This window comes from Bison bison, unplaced genomic scaffold, assembly GCF_000754665.1.
Source record: "Bison bison bison isolate TAMUID 2011002044 unplaced genomic scaffold, Bison_UMD1.0 scf7180017864222, whole genome shotgun sequence".
In the NCBI taxonomy this organism is placed as follows: domain Eukaryota; kingdom Metazoa; phylum Chordata; class Mammalia; order Artiodactyla; family Bovidae; genus Bison; species Bison bison.
Window position 1 is genome coordinate 816,705 of NW_011494794.1, and position 26,331 is coordinate 843,035.

Consider the following 26,331-nt stretch of genomic DNA (forward strand, 5'->3'; position numbering starts at 1 on the left):
ATTGATATTTCTCCTGGCAATCTTGATTCCAGCTTGTGCTTCCTCCAGCTCAGCGTTTCTCATGATGTACTCTGCATAAAAGTTAAATAAGCAGGGTGACAATATACAACCTTCACATACTCCTTTTCCTATTTGGAACCAGTCTGTTGTTCTGTGTCCAGTTCTAACTGTTGCTTCCTGACCTGCATACAGGTTTTCAAGAGGCAGGTCAGGGGGTCTGGTATTCCCATCTCTTTCAGAATTTTCCACAGTTTATTGTGATCCACACAGTCAAAGCCTTTGGCATAGTCAATAAATCAGAAACAGATGTTTTTTGGAACTCTCTTGCTTTTTCAATGATCCAGCAGATGTTGGCAATTTGATCTCTGGGCCATCTGCCTTTTCTAAATCCATCTTGAACATCTGGAAGTTCACGGTTCATGTACTGCTGAAGCCTGGCTTGGAGAATTTTGAACATTACTCTGCTAGTGTGTGAGATGAGTACAATTGTGTGGTAGTTTGAGCATTCTTTGGCATTGCCTTTCTTAGGGATTGGAATGAAAACTGACCTTTTCCAGTCCTGTGGCCATTGCTGAGTTTTCCAAATTTGCTGGCATATTGAGTGCAGCACTTTCACAGCATCATCTTTTAGGATTTGAAATAGCTCAACTGGAATTCCATCATCTCCACTAGCTTTGTTCGTAGTGATGCTTCCTAAGGCCCACTTGACTTCACATTCCAGGATGTCTGGCTCTAGGTGAGTGATCACACCATCATGACTATCTGGGTCATGAAGATCTTTTCTGTGTAGTTCTTCTGTGTATTCTTGCCTCTTTTTAATATCTTCTGCCTCTGTTAGGTCCATACCATTTCTGTCCTTTATTGAGCCCATCTTTGCATGAAATGTTCCCCTGCTATCTCTAATTTTCTTGAAGAGATCTCTAGTCTTTCCCATTCTATTGTTTTCCTCTATTTCTTTGCATTGATCACTGATGAAGGCTTTCTTATCTCTCCTTGTTATTCTTTGGAACTCAGCATGCAAATGGGTATATCTTTCCTTTTCTCCTTTGCTTTTCACTTCTCTTCTTTTCACAGCTTTTTGTAAGGCCTCCTCAGACAGACATTTTGCTTTTTTGCATTTCTTTTTTTGGGGGACGGTCTTGATCCCTGTCTCCTGTACAATGTCATGAAACTCCATCCATAGTTCATCAGGCACTCTATCAGATCTAGCCCCTTAAATCTTATTTCTCACTTCCACTGTATAATCTTTACGGATTTATTTTAGGTCATACCTGAATGGTCTAGTGGTTTCCCCCACTTTCTTCAATTTAAGTCTGAATTTGGCAATAAGGAGTTCATGATCTGAGCCACAGTCAGCTCCTGGTCTGTTTTGACTGACTGTATAGAGCTTCTCCATCTTTGGCTGCAAAGAATATAATCAATCTGATTTCAGTATTGACCGTCTGCTGATGTCCATGTGTAGAGTCTGGTCTTGTGTTGTTGGAAGAGGGTGTTTGCTATGACCAGTGCGTTCTCTTGGCAAAAAACTCTGTTAGCCTTTGCCCTGCTCCATTCTGTACTCCAAGGCCAAATTTGCCTGTTACTCCAGGTGTTTCTTGACTTCCTACTTTTGCATTCCCGTCCCCTATAATGAAAAGACATCTTTTGTGGGTATTAATTCTAGAAAGTCTTGTAGGTCTTCATAGAACTGTTCAACCTCAGCTTCTTCAGCATTCAGTTGGGGCATAGATTTGGATTACCATGATATTGAATGGTTTGCCTTGGTGATAAACAGAGATCATTCTGTCGTTTTTGAGATTGCATCCAAGTACCGCATTTCGGAATCTTTTGTTGACTATGATGGCTACTCCCTTTCTTCTAAGGGATTCCTGCCCACAGTAGTAGATATAATGGTCATCTGAGTTAAATTCACCCATTCAAGTCCATCTTAGTTCACTGATTCCTAGAATGTCGACATTCACTCTTGCTATCTCCTGTTTGATCACTTCCAATTTGCCTTGATTCATGGACCTGACATTCCAGGTACCTATGCAATATTGCTCTTTACAGCATCGGAGCTTGCTTTCATCACCAGTCACATCCACAACTGGGTGTTGTTTTTGCTTTGGCTCCATCCCTTCATTCTTTCTGGAGTTATTTCTCCACTGATCTCCAGTAGCAATTTGGGCACCTATTGACCTGGGGAGTTCATCTTTCAGTGTCGTATCTTTTTGGCTTTTCACACTGTTCATGGGGTTCTCAAGGCAGGAGTACTGAAGTGGTTTGGCATTCCCTTCTCCAGGGAGCTACTTACTCTGTGGTTATTCTGTTCCAGCAGCCTGAATAGACTGACACCTAGTTTCTCTCATTTGGGGCAATGGTCACTCATGTAACACTATGAGGAAAGTTGCAGGACTTAAGCAATGTATACATCTCACTTTAGAAACCAGCCATGTGGACTTCCCCAGTGGTTAAGACTCGGTGTTTCCAATGTATGGGACACAGGTTCAATCCCTGGTCTAGGAAGATCCCACATGCCATGGAGCAACTAAGCCTGTGTACCACAACTACTGATCCCGCGTGCTGTAACTCCTGAAGCCAACACGTAGAGCCTGCGCTCCGCAACCAGAGACGCCACCACAGTGAGAAGCCGGCACGCCATAACGACAGCAGTGTTAGAGGTCCCCACTCACCGCACCTAGAGGAAGCCCTCACACAGCAATGAAGACCCGGTGCAGCTGAAAAGTAATAATAATAAATAAGCTACATTTAAGGGAAGGAAACCATTCATGCATAATCCAGAATAGTTTTCATGTGTTCATTCAATAGACATTTACCCATGAAACTCAGAGGAGCAAAATTTGCCACCCCAAAATATCTCTTTGGCATGGGGACTAATTTAGGCTAATTTTTAAAAATTATTATTTTTTAGTGAAATATAGTTGACTTTCAATGTTGTATTAATTTCTCCTGTACAGCAAAGTGATTCAGTTACACATACATATTTTATATTTTACTGTATAGCACAGGGAATTATATTCAATATTCTGTGATAAGCCACAATAGAAAAGAATAGGCTCATAATTTTTAACAAACTGAATACTCTGTTTTCCTTGCTACCTCTCCCTTAACTGCCTAAAAGCATGTAGTAAAAGGCCTGTTTATAAGGGAGGCCTGTACCTAAGGGAAGTGCTTTGGATGTACCAAACACAGTGGAGTATTTTCATGGTTAGACCTTGGTTTTGTTTTCTGGGAGGCATCCCTTGCCCACTGTGCCCTGAACCGGTGTCTGTGCCTCAGTGTTTCTTCCTGTCCCCTGTCCCTCACGGCCACAGTGGGGTTTGGAGGTGTTTCTTTGGTGAGCCCTCCTCAGGAATGCTCACTTCCTTCTAGACTGCTTCCTATTGCAGTTTTAGGTGCCTGAGGATTACATTAGGACTGAACAATCACAAGTCCGTGGTTTGTTTGGCAATAAAGTTTGCTTCAATAAAAGACAGATTTCTGATCTTTTGTATTCTGGTTTGATTGATGTATCAGTAACACCCAGAGTTCTATATTGGCCATTATTTCTTAAGCCCACCTTATTTCCTGGCTTCTGAGCTTAGCCATCACTCTTCCTCACTTGAAAGGCAACTCCTGGGACTCCATGCTTTCAGTGCAGGGGGCCCAGGCTGGATTCCTGTTCAGGGAACTAGCTCCCATCTGCCGCAACTAAGAGTCTGCCTGCTGCAACAAAAATCACAGACCCAACATTCCACAAATAAGACCTGGTGCAACCAAATAAAGTAAAAATCAAAAAAGAAAAAAAAAAGGCCACTCCCTTGCGGCCATCTGACACAACAGACTTAATCTGATCTTTATTGCTAGGACTAATTTCCCTTGTTTGGTTGAGAATCTTTTAACGGGAAGACTTTGAAGAGCACACCTGGTAACCATTTTTTGCCTTTGTGGGATTAATAACAATTGACTTTTCCACCACATGGGTTCTATTATCGTTCTGCTTTTAATTAGCCAATTCTTGCCTGGGCTAATTTCTAATAATCACCTGTGGCAAGCAGCAAAGAACAGCCAACATGCAAATAACCTGGCTCCTTCCAACTGCTTTCTCTAGAGCTAATGATTATATAGACATAGGGTCTGTCTTCTAAATATTGAAGACAATCTTACCAAATGTTACCTTGACAGTACAAAGTTCATCAGCTTCCCAATATCTGAAATTTCTGTTTTTCCCACTGCCTACTCTCTAATATCCAATACTTTGGCCACCTCATGCGAAGAGTTGACTCATTGGAAAAGACTCTGATGCTGGGAGGGATTGGGGGCAGGAGGAGAAGGGGACGACAGAGGATAAGATGGCTGGATGGCATCACCGACTCGATGGATGTGAGTTTGAGTGAACTCCGGGAGATGGTGATGGACAGGGAGGCCTGGCGTGCTGCAATTCATGGGGTCGCAAAGAGTTGGACATGACTGAACAACTGAACTGACTCTCTAATATCTAGGGCAATACCACATATTTAATGTTTTATAATGGTAAGTACTGATATCTGTATTAGAATGACATTGCAAAAACAAGATGCCAAAAATAAGTAACTTCACCAAGACTGACTTCTATTTCTCTCTCATGAAACAGCTGGGGAGATCTAAGCTAGACTTCTCCTCCAGGAGCTCAGGTTCTTTCTACTGTGTTGTTCAGCATCATTGGAGGGCATTACCCTTCCTGTTGAAGCTGGGTCAACATTGCATCAATGTTAACAGCTTATGGAGAGGGGGAAAAAAAAAAAAAACAAAGTCCAAGCTTAGCTGCTTCTTTTTTACAAACAGTACTTGGAAGATACACATATTAGTCCTACTTAGGGGTCCACTGGCTCAAATTTCACCATGTGACCAGGAAATAAATGTTGGGAGAGGAGGAGAAAATACTAGGGAGTATCATCTGGCAGCTTCTGGTACCATGGGAAATTTGCAAATCTGATGAAACCCCCTTGGAAAGCTGAACAACCTGACCAATTGTATTTGTCCAAAGATCCACCTTTGCTAGCTTAGGATAAACAAACCTGTTCGCAAAGTGTGCCAAATAGAAGACCTCATATACCCAGATTAGCAGAATGTTTGGTCATTCCCAAACTCCCTGCTCCCATGTTCAAAAATCCCCAGGGCTGTTCGTTTACATCCCAAGTTACGGTAACGTCACAGATGAAGCCAAAAACTGCACATCTTCAGGCGACCGGAAGACTTCACCAGCATCTCCCCAGGGCCTGGCTATGTTCGAAAAGCTAACAAACCAGGTTTGGTGGCCAATGCGCAGCAATCCAAACCCTGAGATGCCAAGGTTCACAGCTCAGCGTGGCGCTCCGCCTGCCACACACACAGCGCTCGTGGAAGAAAGCCCAGGTGCAGCAAGCACTGGGAGAGGTAATTGGAAAGAGGGAAAAGGTGTGGTCATCACCATCTTGTGCAGATGCAACCAAGTTCCTGGCTTCTCCATGAGACATGAGCTCTAAAAAAATAGCAGTTAACTCAAGCAGAAGGTGGAGCTTCGGCCTCTAACGTCAAAAGATCACCCAGCAGTCATTGCCCATGCCTATTCAGAGGGTCGGTGGTCTTAATCAGTCTTAATCAGCTGGAGATCCAACTGGACCCAGCTGACGCCAAGCTCCTACAACACAGCTAGGGCAAATATCTTATTAACTAAGCTACTTGAGGCTTGGAGAACACGCTCGTTTTTGTAAAAGCAGTGAAAGGGAGCTTGATCAATGCGAGGCAGGTAGGTTACAGGTATAAATGGATCTGACGATGACTAACCTTGCTCTCAGAAGCTGACAAGCACGTATCGGGTCCATAGTGTCAGTGCCGCCAGAAAGCGGAGACTGGCTCGGCCTATTGTCCTCGGCTCACCTCCAGATGGCCAGCAGCAGCTCGGTCCCGCTCCTAAAACCATCTAGGCTTCTTCCAGCCTGGGAGGGTGGATCCAGTTTACTGCCAGTCCTGGTAGGTAAGAAGTCCTCCCCTCACTGGTGCCAATCTCTCACTGTCTCAGGATTTACCTCTTCCCACAATGACCAAGAGTGACTACATCCAGCCAGTCATCACCAATGGGTACAGTCTGGACCCCAGAGCCATGACACGATAAAGGTGAAACCATAGCCTCACCCTTGGTACATTTCCAAACTTTGAGCTATTTTATTGTGTATATGATCATTTTGTTAAGTCAGCCCAATGCCAGACTCAAGCAAGGAGAGGGGGAAATCGTTAAGTAAAGAGGTTTCATTGACTATGATGTGAATGCTGCATCTTATGAGACCAACTGCTCGATGTTTCACTCACGCTGGGATAGTACTGTGAGTTCCCTGGAGCTCCAGTGGTTAGGACTCCATGTTTTTTCTTCCAAGGGCACAGATTCAAACTCTGGTCAGGGAACAAAGATTCCACAAGCCTTGTGGCATGTTCCCACCCACAAAAAAGGATACTACTGTACAACATGCTTGTTTGACTATTGAGCTCTCAGTAAATAATTTGAGTTTATTCAAGTCATCGCTGGGTGTTATTTGCTTATTGCATCGTATTTGTTGAATGCCTTTCTTAAGCAGCATAACAGAACACTTTCTGCTTCCATTTCAAGGCCAGATGAAAAGACACAGAATCCACACAGGAAAAGAGTCCTGCCATTTACTGAAATAAAAATACAAGGGAAAGCTAAGCACAATCAGATTTCTGATAAGTTATTCAACACGATGGTGGGATGCTTGAGAGAAGTGACATTTGATCAGATTCTAGAAGGATAAGGGGTTTGGGGAAGCAGAGATGAGAGAAAACAGCTTCAAATGCAGAGAAAGTAACTTGTAAAGAGGATCAGGAGCAGCAGAACAAAACAAAACAAGACACCATGTCATGCCCCTGGGACAGACATGATTTTGGTTCACAGTGGAGAAGTTAAGTGTCAGTGACAAGTAGGAGATGAGGCTGGGAAAGCAGACCAGGCCAGGCTCTGGAATGATCACAGCTCTATCAAGTTTGAACTCTACCCCTGTAGAGACAGGACAGGAAAGGCAGCATGAGACAGAGACCCCTCCATCTCCCCGTTCATAGTAACATTGCTCTCCCCTCTTCTGTGTCCTGTCTGCCTCCCTCTTTTAAAGGTACATATGATGGCATTTTGCACCCACTTGGATGATTCAGGATCATCTTCCAACCTCAGTATCCTTGGTTATATCTGCAAAGTTCTAGGTTCTTGTCATATAAGGTAATATCCACAGGTACCAAGGGTTAGGACACTGGAAGTCCTTTGGGAAGTCATTATTTGGCCTACCATATAAGGCACTTTTCCAGTAGGGCTTCAGAGATAATTAGAAGTTATCCTAGGATAAAGATAATTAGAAGTTGCCCTATAATTAGAAGTTAGCCTCTCTCGCTCTCTCCCTGTCTCTTTTCCTCTCTCACTGTAGTCCTGGAGGCTTGGTTTGAGACACCTGCATTTGCAGAACATTTAACTGAGCTTAGGTGCATCAGTTCAGAGAAGGCAATGGCACCCCACTCCAGTACTCTTGCCTGGAAAATCCCATGGATGGAGGAGCCTGGTAGGCTGCAGTCCACGGGGTTGCTAGGAGTCGGACACGACTGAGCGACTTCACTTTCACTTTCCACTTTCATGCATTGGAGAAGGAAATGGCAACCCACTCCAGTGTTCTTGCCTGGAGAATCCCAGGGACGGGGGAGCCTGGTGGGCTTCCGTCCATGGGGTCGCACAGAGTCGGACACGACTGAAGCGACTTAGCAGCAGCAGGTGCATCAGTTCTGTTTGGTTCAGTCACTCAGTTGTGTCTGACTCTTTGCAACCCCATGGACTGCAGCACACCAGGCCTCCCTGTCCAACTCCCAGAGCCTACTCAAATTCATGTCCATCAAGTTAGTGATGCCATCCAGCCATCTCATCCTCTGTCATCTCCTCCTCCCACCTTCAATCTTTCCCAGCATCAGGGTCTTTTCCAATGAGTTGGTTCTTTGCATCAGGTGGCCAAAGTACTGGAGTTTCAGCTTCAGCATCAGTCCTTCCAATGAATATTCAAAAATGATTTCCTTTAGGATTCAGAGTATGTGAAAAATGAACTATTTTTTTTTAAAAAAAACTGTAAATCCACTGCTTTAAACTGAATGTGTCTCTGCAAAAATGAATATGTTGAAACTTAATCACCAAAGTGATGGTATATGAGAACTTTGGGAATTGATTAGATCATGAAAATAGAATCCTCATGAATGGGATTAGTGCCCTTACAAAAGAAACCCCAGAGAGCTCCCTTGCAGCTTCCACCATAGGTGGAAGAAGATGGCCGTCTATGAACCAGGAAGCAGGCTCTCACAAGACACTGGGTCTGACCTTGGATATCTCAGCCTCCAAAACTGTGAAAACTAAAGGTTTATTGTTTAAGTCACCCTGTCTAGGGAGAGTTGTGGAGTTTTGTTACAGCAGCTGGAGCAGACTAAGACAGTCACCTAGCCAGTATAAAAAGGAAACCCATGGCCTTAAAGTATTGGTTCTCTGTTTAGGCAGGACTGCAAAGCAAACAGAACAAGGAATGACAATCATGATCACAGTGATTCCAGCCCACTAGCTATTCCACCACAGTCACCGGGCACCTACCTACACTGACACCTCCCAGGGGACTCAATAATTTAATATTCACCTTCACACAAGCAGGCCCTGAAAAATCTATGTTCAAGCCAAGTTCCACAATAACAAGGCCTGATGCTGCCTCTTCCCTCAGATTTGAAGCTGTCCTCATTATTTTCCTCAGGCTTTGTGAATTTGCATCTTGCCTCTCTAATGAGTTTACATACTTGTTTTTACCGCACAATCTGAATTCAGATCCATCTTTCTGGCTTTTGATAGGAAACATGTTTGTCAGCAATACATTTTGTTTCTACTAAATACAAGATTCACTGTGGCAATTATCCAAAGCCATAATCAGTTGGAGTGGCAGCAAGCGTTTAAGTTAAAAGAGGAGAGTTGTGGAGTTTCATTAATATGCGCATAAACACACCAGAAGCGCCTCCCAGGAAGCGCGGGGCCACCGACAGCTGCCAGAGAGAGACTGCATGTGTGAACAAATGAGTGACATTAAGTGATCATTACATGTTCTAAAAAAAAAAGAACTTTGTATGCTGTAATATTGAATTTGATAATTAAAAACAACAAAACCCATGATTTAAGAAGAAATAAAAACTTTTAAATTCCTGTATTTATTGCTGTTTATTTTCTCCTTTCTGGAAGATAGTAAAATAATGATACCAAAAAAAAAAAAGAATGTGTGAAAAAAATTTCCTTTTCCCCTAATACAAATAGAAATTATTCCATATCTTGATCTGCAATGGGGACTTTTTTTTTCTTTTACAGAAAAGATAAGTCAGTATATGCACAGTCTTTAGCAACAGAGTTTTGGCTTGGTTTCCTTCTCTCTGTTATTTTTATTAATTTTAATTTGTTACAATATTGCTTCTGTTGTTTATGTTCTGGATTTTTGGACATGAGGCAGGTGGGATCTTAGCTCCCCTACTAGGGATCAAACCCATGCCCCCTGCATTGGAAGGTGAACTATTAATCATTGGGCCACAAAGGAAGTGCCTCCATTATTTTTAATACTCTAATTTGGACATAATGTTTTGTTCAAACAGATTAGGCTGGTGTGGAGACATTTAAAGGATATTGGTGGAGGTAACAAGGGACATGAGCAGCCCCAGAATAAATGCTGGAGTAAATGTAGTGAAAGAATTCTGAGAGTGTGTGATAAATTCTAGAATTTGGGTGAGAACAGGTCATGTTTTCATTGTATACCAACTTAGCCTATGTCTCTATGCTCAGCAGTGAATGGCAGACAGCTGTGGCTGGGTAATGTTTTGGGATATTAAAGGGCTTTTTCTCCCCTCTGCTTTTCTCCTCTGCATTCAACCTTCAAATAGAAAGTCAGGTATGTACTCATGGCCTCAGAGGAGGATCCTTTGTTTTCCAAAAGACTTAAACCTGTTGGAGAATTCCCAGAGTTTGCTAAGGAGTAAAAAGCAGAACAGAAAGTCCAAGCTTAAGTAGTTTGTGTTGGAAGAAAGAGAGAGGAGGGAGGGTCAGGACAGCTCCCTCCAGATCGACAGGAGAGCATCTTGTGCTGGAGGTGAAGCCTCCAGGAAGGAAGTTCCTCGGTGGTGGGAGCAGAAATCCTTGCCCTGTTCCTCAGTGATGTAAGTAGACTCGATGGCATGGAATTTCAAGGCCAGGAAGATCCCATCAGCCTGGCAAGGTTCCTTTGTCCCTGGGGAGCATGTGAGGAGCAAGGAGAAGCTGGACTGGAGGGACCAGAGAGGCAGGTGCAGTGAACTCCTCAAAGACAACCTGTAAGCACCAAGAATCAAGGACTGCAGGGTCCTCCTCTTGCTTTGGATCCTGGAACCAGAGCTCAACCATGGGTAGGGGAGAGGACAAGGTCTGGAGGCAAGTTCTGAGGTTAAATGTTTTCTCTAGCTTGGTGGATATGGAGCTTGAAGCCAGACATGAAGCTGAGTATTAGAAAATAAAGTCTTTGTGTATCTTAGTTGGGGGACAATATTCATACTCACCTCATAATGTGACCTAAACAGTTATTAGATTAATTATGTAATTAAGAGATCAAACCAGTCAATCCTAAAGGAAATCAACCCTGAATATTTATTGGAAGGACTGATGCTAAAGCACCAATACTTTGACCACCTGATGTGAAGAGTCGACTCGTTGGAGAAGACCCTAATGCTGAGAAAGATTGAGGGCAGGTGGAAAAGGGGACGATAGAGGAAGAGATAGTTGGATGGCATCACTGACTCAATGTACATGAGTTTGAGCAAGCTCCAAAAGATAGTGAAGGACAGAGAAGCCTGGTGCACTGCAGTCCATGGGGTCACAAAGAGTCGAATGACTGAGTGACCGAATAACAACAATTTAATTAGGACAATGAAAACACATAGGAGAGACATCCAGAGAGGAGTGTGGCTTCCCTAGAAATCAGTGTTAAGGGGTGGTCTGAAGGCTGTTGAAGGCAGAAGGGCAGGGTGAAGACAGCATCCAAAGGAGAAAAAATGAAGGACCAAAGAACAAGCCTTGAGATAAAAGGACAGAAATTCTTTCACTGTGGCTGAAGCATAATCTATTAAGAAAGGGGGTGATACGAGAGGTGAGCTCTGGCCAGATCCTCAAAAGGCAATTAAAAGCCACTTGAAAGAATATAGATATTATTCTGAGACCAGCAGCGAGCTCTGCTTCTGTGCTAAGCCTCTGTTAGCCCAGGTTTCAGGGGCCTTTCAGGACACGGGCCCCATCCTCACCTGGGTTGGGACGGGGGTAACCTATAGCTTGACTCTGACCTCATGGCTCCCAGCTTAGCCTGAGCTCACAGCCCTGGCCCTCCCTCCCCTCCCACTCCCCACCCCTGCCCCTCTCTCCCAACCCCATACCATCTGAGGGCACCTTCTACTTGCTCTCTCTAACCTCTCTACCCTTGGGTAGACACTGGCACCCCAAAAGAGGGAAGCCCAGGAACTGCACATACAACACTTGTGGCCCACGTGTTGTACACACCAAGGGGAACCACCTCACTTTAGGAAGGCTCCATCCTGCCCTTCTTTCCTAAAAAGAGCCAGTGGGATTTTAGCCAGTCTGCTGTGGAAGGGGCAGGCAGGAACTGTAATAGTGTCTCTGCAGTCCTGAAGAAACAGTTGATTCACTTCTCCATCTTTTTCTAAAGTGGGCATCCCATTCATGGAAAGAAGGAGACAAACATTTATCGAGCTGCTCCTATGAGCATTGCTGCTGCTAAGTCACTTCAGCTGTGTCCAACTCTGTGTGACCCCAAAGATGGCAGCCCCCCAGGCTCCTCTGTCCACAGGATTCTCCAGGCAAGAATAATGGAGTGGGTTGCCATTTCCTTCTCCACCTATGAGCATTAGGCACTTCATATATATGTCATGCTTCTGAATCCTCACCACAGCCCTGAAAGGTCAATTATTATTACCCCCACACTATAAATGGGAACAAAGGGAGCACTGGATGAATGAAGTGACTTGCTGAACTTGGCCAGCTGGGAAGAAGTTACCTACACTGCAAAAGCAGATGTAACGTGAAAGCAAAATGCAGACACGCTCTTAAAGAGAAGTGCATTGTCGCCAGAGAGCAGAATTCAGAGGGGCCCTGGGCTTTAGGTTCATGACCCTGATGAGGACTCTTCTTCAGGAAAGGTGCAGCTGTCCCCTCACTGTGGGAGGGGCCGTCCCCCCCTGTGTAAGACTGTCCAGCATGTTACAGGATGTCAGTACCAAGTACCACACAGTGTCACCCCGCCTCTGTGACAACACCCTACCTTTCCCCAGTGCCTCCAGAGGACAGTACAAGAGCTCCTCCTCTTGAAAACCACTCCAGGAAAAATGAAAAGGACACAGAGAAAGGGATTCTGAGTTGACTGCTGCTCAGGTATCCAAATCTGTATGTTTTTAAGATCTTCCTTACAATCATTCGACTGACACTGACCTTCTCCATCTCCATGGACACTGAACTGTCACTGTAAATTAACCATCATTATGTAGGCTTTTGGGGGTGAGTCCACGGAGAAGGCAATGGCACCCCACTCCAGTACTCTTGCCTGGAAAAATCCCATGGATGGAGGAGCCTGGTGGGCTGCAGTCCATGGGGTGGCTAAGAGTTGGACAGGACTGAGCGACTTCACTTTCCCTTTTCACTTTCATGCATTGGAGAAGGAAATGGCAACCCACTCCAGTGTTCTTGCCTGGAGAATCCCAGGGACGGGGGAGCCTGGTGGGCTTCCATCTATGGGGTCACACAGAGTCAGACACGACTGAAGCGACTTAGCAGCAGCAGCAGCAGCCATTCAGAGAAAATGCTAATAGTGTCCCAACAATGGGAGCTATAGGGTATAGCTCCCTATACCCTTCCCTGAGGGGAAGGACCTCAGACAGCTGTCCCATGTCACTGCCACAACCACACCACAGTAACTTAACACAAGCCCCGAATTTAAGATGCCTCCCAACGTGTGTCAGTTCATTAAGGTCATGGTCCCTAGGCCCAACACCTGAGCACCCTTATAAGCAGGGTGTTGTCAATGGAAAAATTACATTTGGACATAAGTCAATTCTTCTTTTCCAAGTGATTCTAAACATACCTTGTGACAACCAGTTAGGTGATGCAGATTATTTTCACTACATAGATTAAAAAAAAAATTAAAGACTATAAGATTTGCCTGATGTTATTCAAATCACTACTTTCAGAGCCAAATTTATATGATACCACCACAGCCTCAGAGAATAATCAATTGGAGAAAATATTAACTAGGACCAAATATTACTTTGTGGCTTTTTTCACTGACTCAACTTATGAAACAATAAAACATTTGTATATGTACTACAGGTCTAACCTCTGCTTTCTAGAATTCATTTCCTGTCTTGTATCATTGCCTTGATGTTTACTAATACTTTCCCCTATTCAACTTTGGATAGGTCATTTACCCTCTCCTGGCCTCAGTCTTTCTATCTATTAAAACATGCACACACACAAAAACCACAGCAGCTAAGTTTAAAGTTTCTATCTGAGACTTCTCTGGTGGTCCAGTGGTTAAGACTGCAGGGGATACGGATTCAATCCCAGCCGAGGAACTAAGATCTCACATGACACAGGCACAGACCAAAAAAAAAAAAAAAAAGATTATATTCTTTCTGAATTCTAAAATTCCTGTCTCAAGATCAAATATAACCTGTCATCTTAATGTTCTCAACAAAACACTTATCATTTTTTAACATTAACTCTTTCTAGGTCTTTAAACTCAATCTTGACATTCCATGTAGGTTCAAATATTTATGCAAAATGTAATGTTAATTTCATCCTTAATGTATTGTCATTATTTTGTAATTTACTGTTCTCATTGTCTTAGTAAATGCACAGAGAAGCTACTCATGGAGACTTAAGTCCCAGAAGTAGTTAGGTTAACCTATCTTGATGATAATCATGATTAATTTTTTCCCATTATCAGAGTTTTTAAGAAGTTGGCTAAATGACTTTGAATAAGTGATAGTTAAGGGTAATAAAGGAAGACTGACAACAGCAAAGTTTGATAGAATCACAAAATTCTACCGAACTGGCAGAGAGTAAAGAATCTGACTGCAATGCAGGAGACCTAGGTTCGATCCCTAGATCAGGAAGATCCCTTGGTGAAGGAAATGGCTACCCACTCCAGTATTCTTGCCCAGAGAATTCCATGGTAAGAGGAGACTGGTGGGCTACAGTCCATGAGGCCACAAAAGAGTCGGACATGAATGAGCAATGGCCACTTTCACTTTTCAACCCCTAGAAAGTAAAACCTAGTATATGAAATCAACTGAGCTACATTAATTAAACGTTTCACAAACAAAACCATTAGGTACCTGCCTCAGTTCAGTTCAGTCGCTCAGTTGTGTCTGACTCTTTGCCTCCCTGTCCATCACCAACTCCCGGAGTTTTCTCAAACTCATGTCCTTTGAGTCGGTGATGCCATCCAACCATTTCATCCTCTGTTGTCCCCTTCTCCTCCTGCCTTCAATCTTTCCCAGCATCAGGGTCTTTTCCAGTGAGTCAGTTCTTTGCATTAGGTGGCCAAAGTATTGGGAGTTTCAGCTTCAACATCAGTCCTTCCACATTTTTTTTCCTAAAAAGGTAAAGCACTGCCATAACCCCAGGACCCTGGTCCTCCCCTGACAACTATTTAACATCTGGAGAGTGTGTCACAACTTTCTGTGACTATTTGATTAATCCTCAGAGCAACCCTGTTAAATCTGCACTGTGGCCTTCAAGCTGCAAATGAATGAGCAGTTTCTGAGAGGTGAGGTGAAATGTAAAATGCTCCACTCACTCAAATCCACACCCTTCTTCCTTTCTGCTTCATTCAAAGACCACAGCCCTGCAACTGGTCCAGCCTAGGCCCCCCATTAGTGTGGGTATGAACAACTGATTGACCAGACATGCAATCTTGACCCATGTGAAAACAGCAAACATTAGATCTTACCAGTGACTAATTCTGAGTTGCATGTTTACTGCATTTGTTCTTTCCTTCATTCAGCTAGAAAGAGTTTAGAATATCAACCATGTGCCGGGTTCCTTCCTATATAAGTGATACAAGTTAGCTCAATTGATTTATTCATTCAGTCATTCAGGCAGTCATTCATTTAAAACAGTGAATGACTCTGGGAATATAAAATGAAAAAAATGACTGGAAATATAAAATGAAAAAACAAAAGGTCCTTGGTAGGAGTTTGCAGTTTTTATAACAGCTGCTTCCACAGCCATCAGTTTACTGTGTGTAATGAGTTGGCATTCAAATGTTTTATTGAGAAGTACGTGGCTCCAGGGAGCACCTTCTTCATGAACTTACTTCCTTAGTATACAGTCATGATGATGCAAGGATGCTCAGATCATTCTGTTCAGACTTACTGAGATGTTTTCTATTTTCCCTCGGTTAAATCTGAGCATTCAAGAAGCAATCTTCACACTAAAGAACTCTAATTTCATTTGGGAACACAGTGTTGAAAGTGAAGCAACATCATTTCAGGCTACTTGTCTAAAATGCTGTCATTAACTGTCAAGAAGCAATTTTAGAGAACTTTTTTAAAGGGAAAGGAAGGAATCTGTAAAAATGTTATCAAGTTTCAATAGACATTAGAGCAGAAATTTTTAAGTTGGTTGAGATTAAAACCTTGCTGGATCTTTCTGACTACAACTATTTACCTAAAATGTGTCAAAACTGACTGACTGCCACAGTATAATTTACATTTGGACTTTTATTATATTCTGCAGTTGAAGATTTTAAAGTAAGTTTCATTTCTCATAGAACTGCTAAGTGAGATACACATAAAAATTAATTTTTACCCTTTCTCAACACAGCTGAACACAGACAGTTTATTTGTAAATTCGGGCACAAAAATGACTTTCAGGTAAATTAACCATGGGCAGGAATATCATTTGACAAAGCAATAAAAAAAGACAGTAGACTTTTTAAAAATAAAACTTAATTTCTGATTCTCAGCCACCCTCCAGTCTACCCCATTTCACAGAATCAAAGAAAAATGTACCCTGGTATTAATACTTTCCCCTTCATGGATCATAGCCTTGTTGTGGCGAAGGGGCCTGCATAACTCAGTGAAGCTATGAGCCATGCTGTGCAGGGCCACTCAAGAGGGACAGGTCATAGTGGAGAGTTCTGACCAAACGTGGTCCACTGGAGGAAGGAATGGCAAACTATTCCACTATTCTTGTCATGAGAACCCCATGAACAGTATGAAAAGGCAAAAAGATATGACACTGGAAGATGAGCCCCCCAGGTCAGAAGGTCTCCAATATGCTACTGGGGAAGAGTGGAACACAATTACTCCTGAAAGAATGAAGAGGCTGGGCCAAAGTGGAAATGATGCTCAGTTGTGAACAATATTGCACAGGATCCCAGCATGTTAGGTCCATGAATCAACGTAAGTTGAATGTGGTCAAACAAGCGATACAAGAATGAACATCAACATCTTAGGGATCAATGAACTAAACTGGAAGGTAATGGGGGAATTTAACTCAGATGAACATTATATCTACTACTGGGGGCAACAATCCCTTAGAAGAAATAGAGTAGCCCTCATAGTCAACAAGAGAGTCTGAAATGCTGTACTTGGGTGCAATCTCAGAAATGACAGAATGATCTCAGTTCATTTCCAAGACAAATCATTCAATATCACAGTAATCCAAGTCTATGCCCCAACCACTAATGCCAAAGAAGCTGAAGTTGACTGGTTCTATGAAGATCTATAAGAGCTTCTAGAACTAACACCAAAAAAAGACATCATTTTCATCACAGGGCCTGGAATGCAAAAGTAGGAAGTCAGGAGATACCTGGAGTAACAGGAGAGTTTGGCCTTGGAGTACAAAATGAAGCAGGGCAAAGGCTAACAGAGTTTGTCAAGAGAACACATTGGTCATAGCAAACACCCTTTTCCAACAACACAAAAAGAGATTCTACACTCGGACATCACTAAGTGGTAAATACCAAAGTCAGATTGATTATATTCTATGCAGCCAAAGATGGAGATGCTCTACACAATCAGGAAAAACATGACCTAGACCTGACTGTAGCTTAGATCATCAGCTCCTTATTGCAAAATTCAGGCTTAAATTGAAGAAAGTAGGGAAAACCACTAGGCCATTCAGGTATGACCTAAATCAAATCCCTTACGATTATATAGTGGAGGTGATAAATAGATTCAAGGGACTAGTTCTGATAGACAGTGCCTGAAGAACAATGGACAGAGACTCGTAACACTGTACAGGACGCAGTGATCAAAGCTATCCCTAAGAAAAAGAAACACAAGAAGGCAAAGTGGTTATCTGAGGAGGCTTGTACTATGGTGCTGGAGAAGACTTCTCTTGACAGTCCCTTGGACAGCAAGGAGATCAAACCAGTCAATCCTAGAGGAAATCAACCCTGAATATTCACTGGAAGGACTGATGCTGAAGCTGAAGCTCCAATACTTTGGCCACCTGATGCGAAGAGCTGATTTATTAAAAAGGACCCTGATGCTGGGAAAGATTGAAGGCAAAAGGAGAAGTGGGCAGCAAAGGATGAGATGGTTAGATAGCATCACTGACTCAATGCACATGAATTTGAGCAGACTCAGGTAGATAGTGAAGGACAGAAAAGCCCAGCGTGCTGCAGTCCACAGGGTCACAAAGAGTAGGACACAACTGAGCAACTGAACAACAATTAACACTTTATGAAGTTTCACCACCCTCCCCCCTTGGGTGGTACGACAGTTCTAGACCCCCTAGGACATGCCAAAGCATGGGGAGAGATGTGTTTTTTCAATTATCCTTTATTGGGGCAAAAGATGAGCACTTTTCCCTAAGCTTATAGTCTCTTTATTTTTTTTTTTTATTTTATTTTATTTTTAAACTTTACATCATTGTATTAGTTCTCTGCTCCTCCTAAAGTTCTTCTTGGACAGAAGATGGAAGTCTACTTGGCCACACAGGTCCCATCTGCCTGGACACAGCTTAGTGTCAATCCCCTAAGCATAATGTAGACCACAGAGTAGTGTTGTCTAGGAGCAGGGAATGGTCTTCTCTGCCCACGGACCTTTCATTCTTTCTCTCTCCACATCCTCCCCAGTCCCCTGCCATTAGCCATGAAGTCTGAAGAAAAACCTTCTTCATGTTTCCTCGTCATACTTTCTGTGCTTAGTCACTCAGTCTTGTCCGACTCCTTGCGACCCCATGGACAGTAGCCCGACAGGCTCCTCTGTCCATGGAATTCTCCAGGCAAGAATAATGGAGTGGATTGCCATTTCCTCCTCCAGGGTATCTTCCTGACCCAGGGATGGAACCTGTGTCTCTTGCATATCCTGTATTAGCAGGCAGATTCTTTACCACTAGTGCCACCTGGGAAGCCCAGTAATATTCTTACTGTGACCCAAATCCAATCAGTTCTCTTAAGAGCTTGAGCTTCTGAGTAAAACAACTCAGAAAGACTTGGAGAATATTTCTGTTTTCTACCCTGCTATATGCTTTCTATCTTTGAATAATTTTGGCCTGCAGTTGGTTGAATCCTTGAATGTGCAAACCTTGGATAAGGAAGACTGACTGTGTAACTGATATGTTAATTAAAACCACAAAAGGCAAAACAGGAGTGGAAGACAAAAGTAGGAACATAGAACAGGGACAAACAATAGAGAGTGGTAATGAATATGGCCGATAGCAGTCCAACTATCTCAGTAATCAGGTTTCCCAGGTGGCTCAGTGGTAAAGAAACCACCTGTCAAGCAGGAGACACTGGTTCAATTCCCTGCGAGGGGAAGATCCCCTGTAGATGGAAATGGCAACCTACTTCAGATTTCCTACCTGGGAAATCCCATGGACAGAGGAGCCTGAATACTGTCCATGGGGTCTCAGAGTCAGGCGCAACTTCGTAATTAGCAGCATATTGTACTGTGCTATGTGCTAAGTCGCTCAGTCGTGTCCAACTCTTTGTGACCCCATGGACGGTAGCCTGCCAGGCTCCTTCCTCTGTCCATGGAATTCTCCAGGCAAGAATACTGGAGTGGGTTGCCATTTCCTACTCCAGGGGATCTTTCCAACCCAGGGATCGAACCCAGGTCTCCTGCATTGCAGGCAGATTCTTCACCAACTGAGCCACCGGGGAAGCCCTTATTAGCAGCATATTAGTAATCACTTTGAATGTTAATTGTCTAAATGTACCAATTAAAAGATTTTACATAAGCAACAAAAGTAAAAATAAACAAGTGGTGCTACATCAAATTAAACATTTTTGCACAGTAAATGAAACAGTCACAAAATGAAAAGGCAGCTATGGAATGGGAGGACATATTTGCAAACCATATATTCAATAAGGGATTAAATCCCAAATATATAAGGAATTCATACATCACTAGTAAAAAAGCAAACAATTTTAAAATGGGCAAAGGAGTTGAATACACATTTCACCAAAGAAGATGTACCAATGGCCAATGGTATATGAAAAGATACTCAACATCACAAACTATCAAGGAATTGCATATCAAAATCATGAGGTAACATTTTACACCCGTTAGGATGGCTATTTTCACAAAGTCAAAAAATTAAAAATAGGGCTACCGTATGATCCAGTGATTCCACTTCTAGATATATATCCAAAGGACACAAAATCACTACTCAAAGAAATATTTGCACTCCCGCATTCATGGCTGCATTATTCAAAGTAGCTAAGATATAGAAACAAGTGCATGTTAACAGATAAACAAAAAAATGTGACATATATTTATGTGACCTCATTTATACATGGAATCTACAAAATAATAAAGTTAAACTCACAGTAAGAGAGAGTAGAATGATATTTACCAGGGACTGGGGGATGGGGAAAAGCAGAAATATTGATCAAAGGGTACAAAACTCCAGTTATAAAATGAATACATTCTGGAGATTTAATGTGAAGTATGGTGATTATAGTTAATAATAATGTATTATGTTTGAAATTTGTTAAGAGAGTCAATTTAAAGTATTTTCATTACACATTAAAAAAGGTCACTGTCAGGTAATGGATATATTAATTAGCTTGATTATGGTAAACATTTCACAAGGTACACACATATCAAAACATCTTGAATACCTTAAATATACATAGCTTTTGTCAGCAACGCCTCCATAAAACTTGGAGAAGAGATTGTCAGAATAGACAAAAAAACAAGATCCAACTCTATGTATTCTACAAGAAATCCATTTTAATGATGAAGAATTAAAAGTAAATGGATTGAGAAAAATAGACCATAGGGGTGGAGTGTGCATGGGCCAGTTATCAGCCCAACCTTCAAGGATGTGACCCAGCCCCAGTAAAATCTGGACACTGAAATTGAGCTGGGCCCTGTGGGTTTCCTGGGCATGAACGCTTTTCTGTCCCGTTTTCTTATTTATAGGGAACAGGCTTCAGCCTCCATGAGTTCCAAATGCAGGTTCAAGCAGTTGCTAATCAGGGAAGGAATGCAATCAAGAAACAACAGGGACAGGATCCTTGGGACAGGATCCAGTTTCTGTCTCAAGGTAATCACGTATTAGGCTGGTGCAAAAGTAACTGTGGTTTTGTATTGTTGAACTTTGCCATTTGACACTGGAATACCTTCCTAAACAAATGTGGTTATGTTACATATTACTTTAACGCACATTTCTCACTTTGTGTTTTTATGCTAATGACATTGCTTGCTGTGTATTTTATATTTAGATTATAGAAATGATGTTAAACAAAAAGCAAATTCGAGCGATTTTTAAATTTGAGTTCAAAATGGGTCCAAAAGCAGCAGACAACTCGAAACATCAACAACGCATTTGGCCCAGGATCCGCTAATGAACATACAGTGCAGGGGTGGTTCAAGAAATTTTGCGAAGGAGGCGAGAGCCTTGAAAATGAGGAGTATAGTGGCAGGCCATCAGAAGTTGACAATGACCGAGAGCCAGCATTGAAGTTGATCCTCTTCCAACTACGCTGCTGCTGCTGCTGTTAAGTCGCTTCAGTCGTGTCCGACTCTGTGCGACCCCATAGACGGCAGCCCACCAGGCTCCTTCGTCCCTGGGATTCTCCAGGCAAGAACACTGGAGTGGGTTGCCATTTCCTTCTCCAAGGCACGAAAGTGAAAAGTGAAAGTGAAGTCACTCAGTCCTGTCCGACTCTTAGCAACCCCATGGACTGCAGCCCACCAGGCTCCTCCATCCATGGGATTTTCCAGGCAAGAGTACTGGAGTGGGGTGCCATTGCCTTCTCCATCCAACTACATTAGAAGTTGCAAAAGAACTCAACGCTGACCATTCTATGATCATTCAGAAACAAATGGGAAAGGTGAAAAAGCTCGATAAGTGGGTGCCTCATGAAAGTGAAAGTGAACGTCACTCAGTTGTGTCTGACTCCTTACGACCCCACAGACTATACAGTCCATGGTATTCTCCAGGCTAGAATACTGGAGTGGGTACCCTTTCCCTTCTCCAGGGGATCGTCCCAATCCAGGAATCAAACCGGGGAATCAAACCCAGGAATTGGGGAAATCGAACCCAGGAATTGGATCGTCTCCAGCATTGCAGGTGAATTCTTTACCAGCTCAGTGGCTGGACCAAGCAGCAGCTGCAAAGCACTTCCCAAAACCAAACTTTCACCAAAAAAAAAAAAGACCTACAAAAAACGGTCATGGTCACTGTTGGGTGGTCTGCTGTCCATCTGAACCACTGTAGCTTTCTGAATCCTGGCGAAACCACTACATCTGAGAAGTATGCTTAGCAAATCGGAGATGCACCGAAAACTGCAACACCTGTAAACAGCACTGGGCAAGAGGATGGGCCCGACTCTTCTCCACAACAACGCCCGACACACCATGTCACACAACCAACACCACAAAAGTTGAACGAATTGGGCTGTGAAGTTTTACCTCACCCACCATATTCACCCGACTTCTCACCAACAGACTAACACTTCAAGCATGTCAACAACTTTTTGCAGGGAAAATGCTTCCACAGCCAGCAGGAGATAGAAAATGCTTTCCAAGAGTTCATCAAATCCCAAAGCACAGATTTTTACGCTAAAAAGGAGAACAGGAATAAACAAGCTTATTTTTCATTGGCAAAAATGCGTTGCTTCTAATGGTTTCTATTTTGACGAATAAAGATGTATTTGAGCCTAGATATAATGATTCAAAATTCAATCTGAAACTGCAATTACTTTTGTACCAACCTATTATCTTTGAGCTCTTCTGTAGAACTAAAACCTCCCGAAATAGAAACGCTAGCATTCTTCATTCTAGAGCAGCTCATTAGGAGACTGCCTGCCCTGCACACACACCCTGACATATACCAGCATCTCCGGCCTTGAACCACCTGTATAAAACTCCCCACCAAATTCTCCTGGGTTGGGAACACACAGTTGAGGGCATGAGTCCCCTGTGTCCCCCTTTCCCTGGCAAAACATTAAAGCAATTCTTTTCTACTTCACCCCAAATTCTGTCTCTGAGATTCAATTCAGCACTGGTGCACAGAAGCCGAGTTTTCAGCATCAGCACCAAGGCTTGGACAAGCCTTCTTGGTTGGCAATGCTCCACGCATGTTACCACACACCTTTGCTGAGAATGGTAGGGGCAGGACAAGGACGGCTAAAAGAGAGGGATTTTCAAGGGGCCAGAGCAAACTTTGAAGGGGATAGATAAGCTCATTTTGTAAGTGTGATTATTTCACAGGTTATTTACATAGGTAGAAACACATAAACTTGTACAATTTACATATGTACTTTATGTCAATTAGAGCTCAGTAAAGCTGTTTTGAAAAAGAGTGACATGGAAAGATGTCTTAATATACTAAATGAAATAAAATCAAGCCAGACAAAAACAAGTACACCATAATCCCCTTTATGTTAAAGCAAAACATTGATTTATGTTTATAAACACATGAAAGTATCTAGAATATTAGGTAGCTAACAGAGACTATTATAGGAGACAATGCCCAACTGAGTCAGAGGTAGGGGTAAAGAGTTGAGTACACTATCATAACAAAATCTCAGTGACCTGAAATAACCACTTTTTTTTTACTCATGTTACACATCCCAAGGCGGTCATCAGGATGCTATTTTCATTGAAATGGTTGAAAAAACTATATTTAGCAGTACCAAAGCATCCTGCTCAAAGCTAGATAAAACTTATTCCTGTGACTTTTTTATTAACACATACACCTCAACAGTTTTTTCTTAAAATTTTTCTAAAATGAACATGTATTACCATAAAGAAAAAAAATTACATAGAACAAAAGGTTTAAGCCTGAAAAACAAAGGTGACCCAACACACAAAAGCAGAGTGCGATTTTGACCTCGATTAATGTTTCAAAATTGAAGTCTAAGTGAGATAAATGAAATCAAGACAAAAGAAAGTGAAATGTGAAATGCTACTTCTTTAGAAACTTGGTTCTTAATATTGATGCAGTTTCTGATGTTCTCCTCTAAATAATAGATTACAAAATGGATGTCTGGCACAGAGTTGCTTTTAAAAGTTCATTCTCTGATTCTTGACAATGCCAAAAAAAAATCAGTGGAGACTAAGGGTAAGACAGAAAAAATTACAAATAAAGAAACACAAAGGAAGTGATCACCCAGAGATACACCCATCATCACCATCCAAGTAAGTTCCATACCACACACACACAAAAAATCATATTTTAAGATGCTCCAGCATAGCAAAATACAATTGTAAATAATAGCTTAATAAGTCCTGCCACATTCACACTTAAATAGCAGTGCTTTGTAAACTAATTATAACCGATTATTTTCAACAAATTATTCTGTCAAATGAATGTTTTCTCTGGCATGTTTTTAACAGGAAAAACAGCAACAGTAATAATCATGCCACATATGAAAGCCTAATTTACACCGGCCAGTGTACTAAACAAGTTATTTGAACACTAACCCTTTAAACTACCTTGAAAGCAAGATATCATATATAGATATTTCTTAAATGTAAGAAATTGATGCTCAAATATAAAGGAATTGGTTCCAGCTCACATCCAGAAGAAAAACGTGGTGCTTTTTTGCACTACAGTATGTGACGTTCTTGTCTTCACTATTTACTCCCTATGCGTGCCTTCCATCCCTTATTAATCAAAGTTATTTCCCCCAGGCACTGTCCTAGGTTCTTAGAATCGAGAGAGAACAGCATATGATAGACTTTCCCCTTCAGGAACTCAGGAATTTGAGTAGTAGCAGCCCAGGAAGCCATGTTATCACCAGAGCTATTGACAGGGTACTGAGCATGGCCGAGGCATCCCCTCCAGAGAGGCAGAGGCTGAAGGCAGGCAGTAGGCAGTGAGTAGGGAGTGGCCAGTCTTCTGAGAAGCACTTTGCTTGGCTGAACCTGACAATTTAAGGATTAGGCAAATGAAGGTAGGGAGAAAGCAATCTGGGTACAGACAATTACACGAGTAAGGGGAAGAAAGCTTACAGGAGGTGCATCTGTTTCAGTGTGGCTAGTTAAGAATGTGACTGAATACAAGAAACACAGATTCCTCAGCCACTTACATTCACATGACTAATCTGACCCTGCTCCCCTGCCTGCTCCCACTCTTAGCCTCTATTCCAGGGCCCCCTTCCCAGGCGTTGCCACATATTTTCATCAAAACCTTGAAGCAACCATAACCTCCTGAGCCATTTGACAGGTCCTCTCTCTGTGGCAGAGCTTCCACCATCTTCTGGGAAATATGAAGACCAGACACACTTAAGTCAGTTACTGCCCTTGTCTTAAACCTGGGTCATGATGGTTTCTTCTAGATGCATGGAAACCTTTCCAGACTCCAGAGACCTGAACTTTCCCACAGAGATTATCCACATGATCCCAGGAACATCCTGACTAGAGGGCCCTGTGTCCTGCAAGTACTTGGGAGTGCCAATCCTCTGGCAGTGTGGATGGCTCAGTGCTCCTGGACCTTGCCAATCTCCATCACCACCTAAGACACCCCCTCTCCACCCCAGGCCTGTTGAGCACTCAGGAGCACTACCGCTAGGCCTGAGCCAAGCTCAAGATATCACGGAAAGGGAAAGCATACTCAAAAATTTAATAAGGTTTTTTTTTTTAAAGAAGGCAACTGTGTGTTTACTGTATGATGTGCAGTGTTCAAAGACTGATTCACAAGGGCACAACACCTAGCCATATCCTGAGAAATTAGAATTTCAGGGACAGGGACTCCTTAGGAGTCTAGGAGAAAAAAATTACCTATGTGGAAACAGAAACCACATTGGCCTCGCACCTGAGCACAGCAGCAGTGATTGCCAGAATACACTGGAGTGGGTCTCCAGGTTTCCTGGGCATTGGAAACTCTGGAAGCCTGGCATAAAATATGGGTTGAAGATCCTTGCTCCACATACAGTATGATTTACCAGGTCCTGGGTGGAATACCACCTGTTCTTATGTTGTACTATTCCACTACTATTGTAGTGGGAAAGTCAACTCCTGGGACATTCTAGAAAAGTAACAAAAGACGACCCAGGGATCAAGAAGGTAAAATGTCCATAACTGAAAAAAATTTTGAAGTCCTGGAAAAAAAGAACCACACGATACTATTCTAGCACATGGACCAGGAATTTGGCTCCCATCATTAGTATAAATATTCTGGTAGTTCCCTATGTTTATAATTGGATTTAACCTAAATATCGTGTTCTGTGGCAGAAATATTCTTCCATGTTTAAAAAAATCTTCCTCATATCTTTAACATTTAATCACTAGTAACATAAGCTCAATATATTTGGTGTTTTCTGCTGACTCCTGCCACATTAGGGTCATTTATTGGTCTATTTTCTCTCTTGCTCTTCTATGTACATTAAAAAAATATTCAAGGCATTTTTTCCCCAAGAAATCTTCCTTCCACAAATTACTAAGTGACTCCTTTTGAAATAACAGTGTCAGAAAATGGGTGGGTGGCAAGTTTTATAGATTCTAGATAGCATATTGAAAAACAGAGACATTACTTTGCCAACAAAGGTCCATCTAGTCAAGACTATGGTTTTTCCTGTGGTCATGTATGGATGTGAGAGTTGGACTGTGAAGAAAGCTGAGTGCCGAAGAATTGATGCTTTTGAACTATGGTGTTGGAGAATACTCTTGAGAGTCCCTTGGACTGCAAAGAGATCCAACCAGTCCATTCTGAAGGAGATCAGCCCTGGGATTTCTTTGGAAGGAATGATGCTAAAGCTGAAACTCCAGTACTTTGGCCACCTCATGCGAAGAGTTGATTCATTGGAAAAGACTCTGATGCTAGGAGGGATT

General features: G+C 42.4%; 1 pseudogene; it reads left to right on the forward strand.

The window, feature by feature from the left end:
* The first annotated feature begins 5,087 nt into the window (after positions 1-5,087).
* On the forward strand, positions 5,088-26,069 carry LOC104992726 (annotated as a pseudogene).
* Positions 26,070-26,331: the final 262 nt, after the last annotated feature.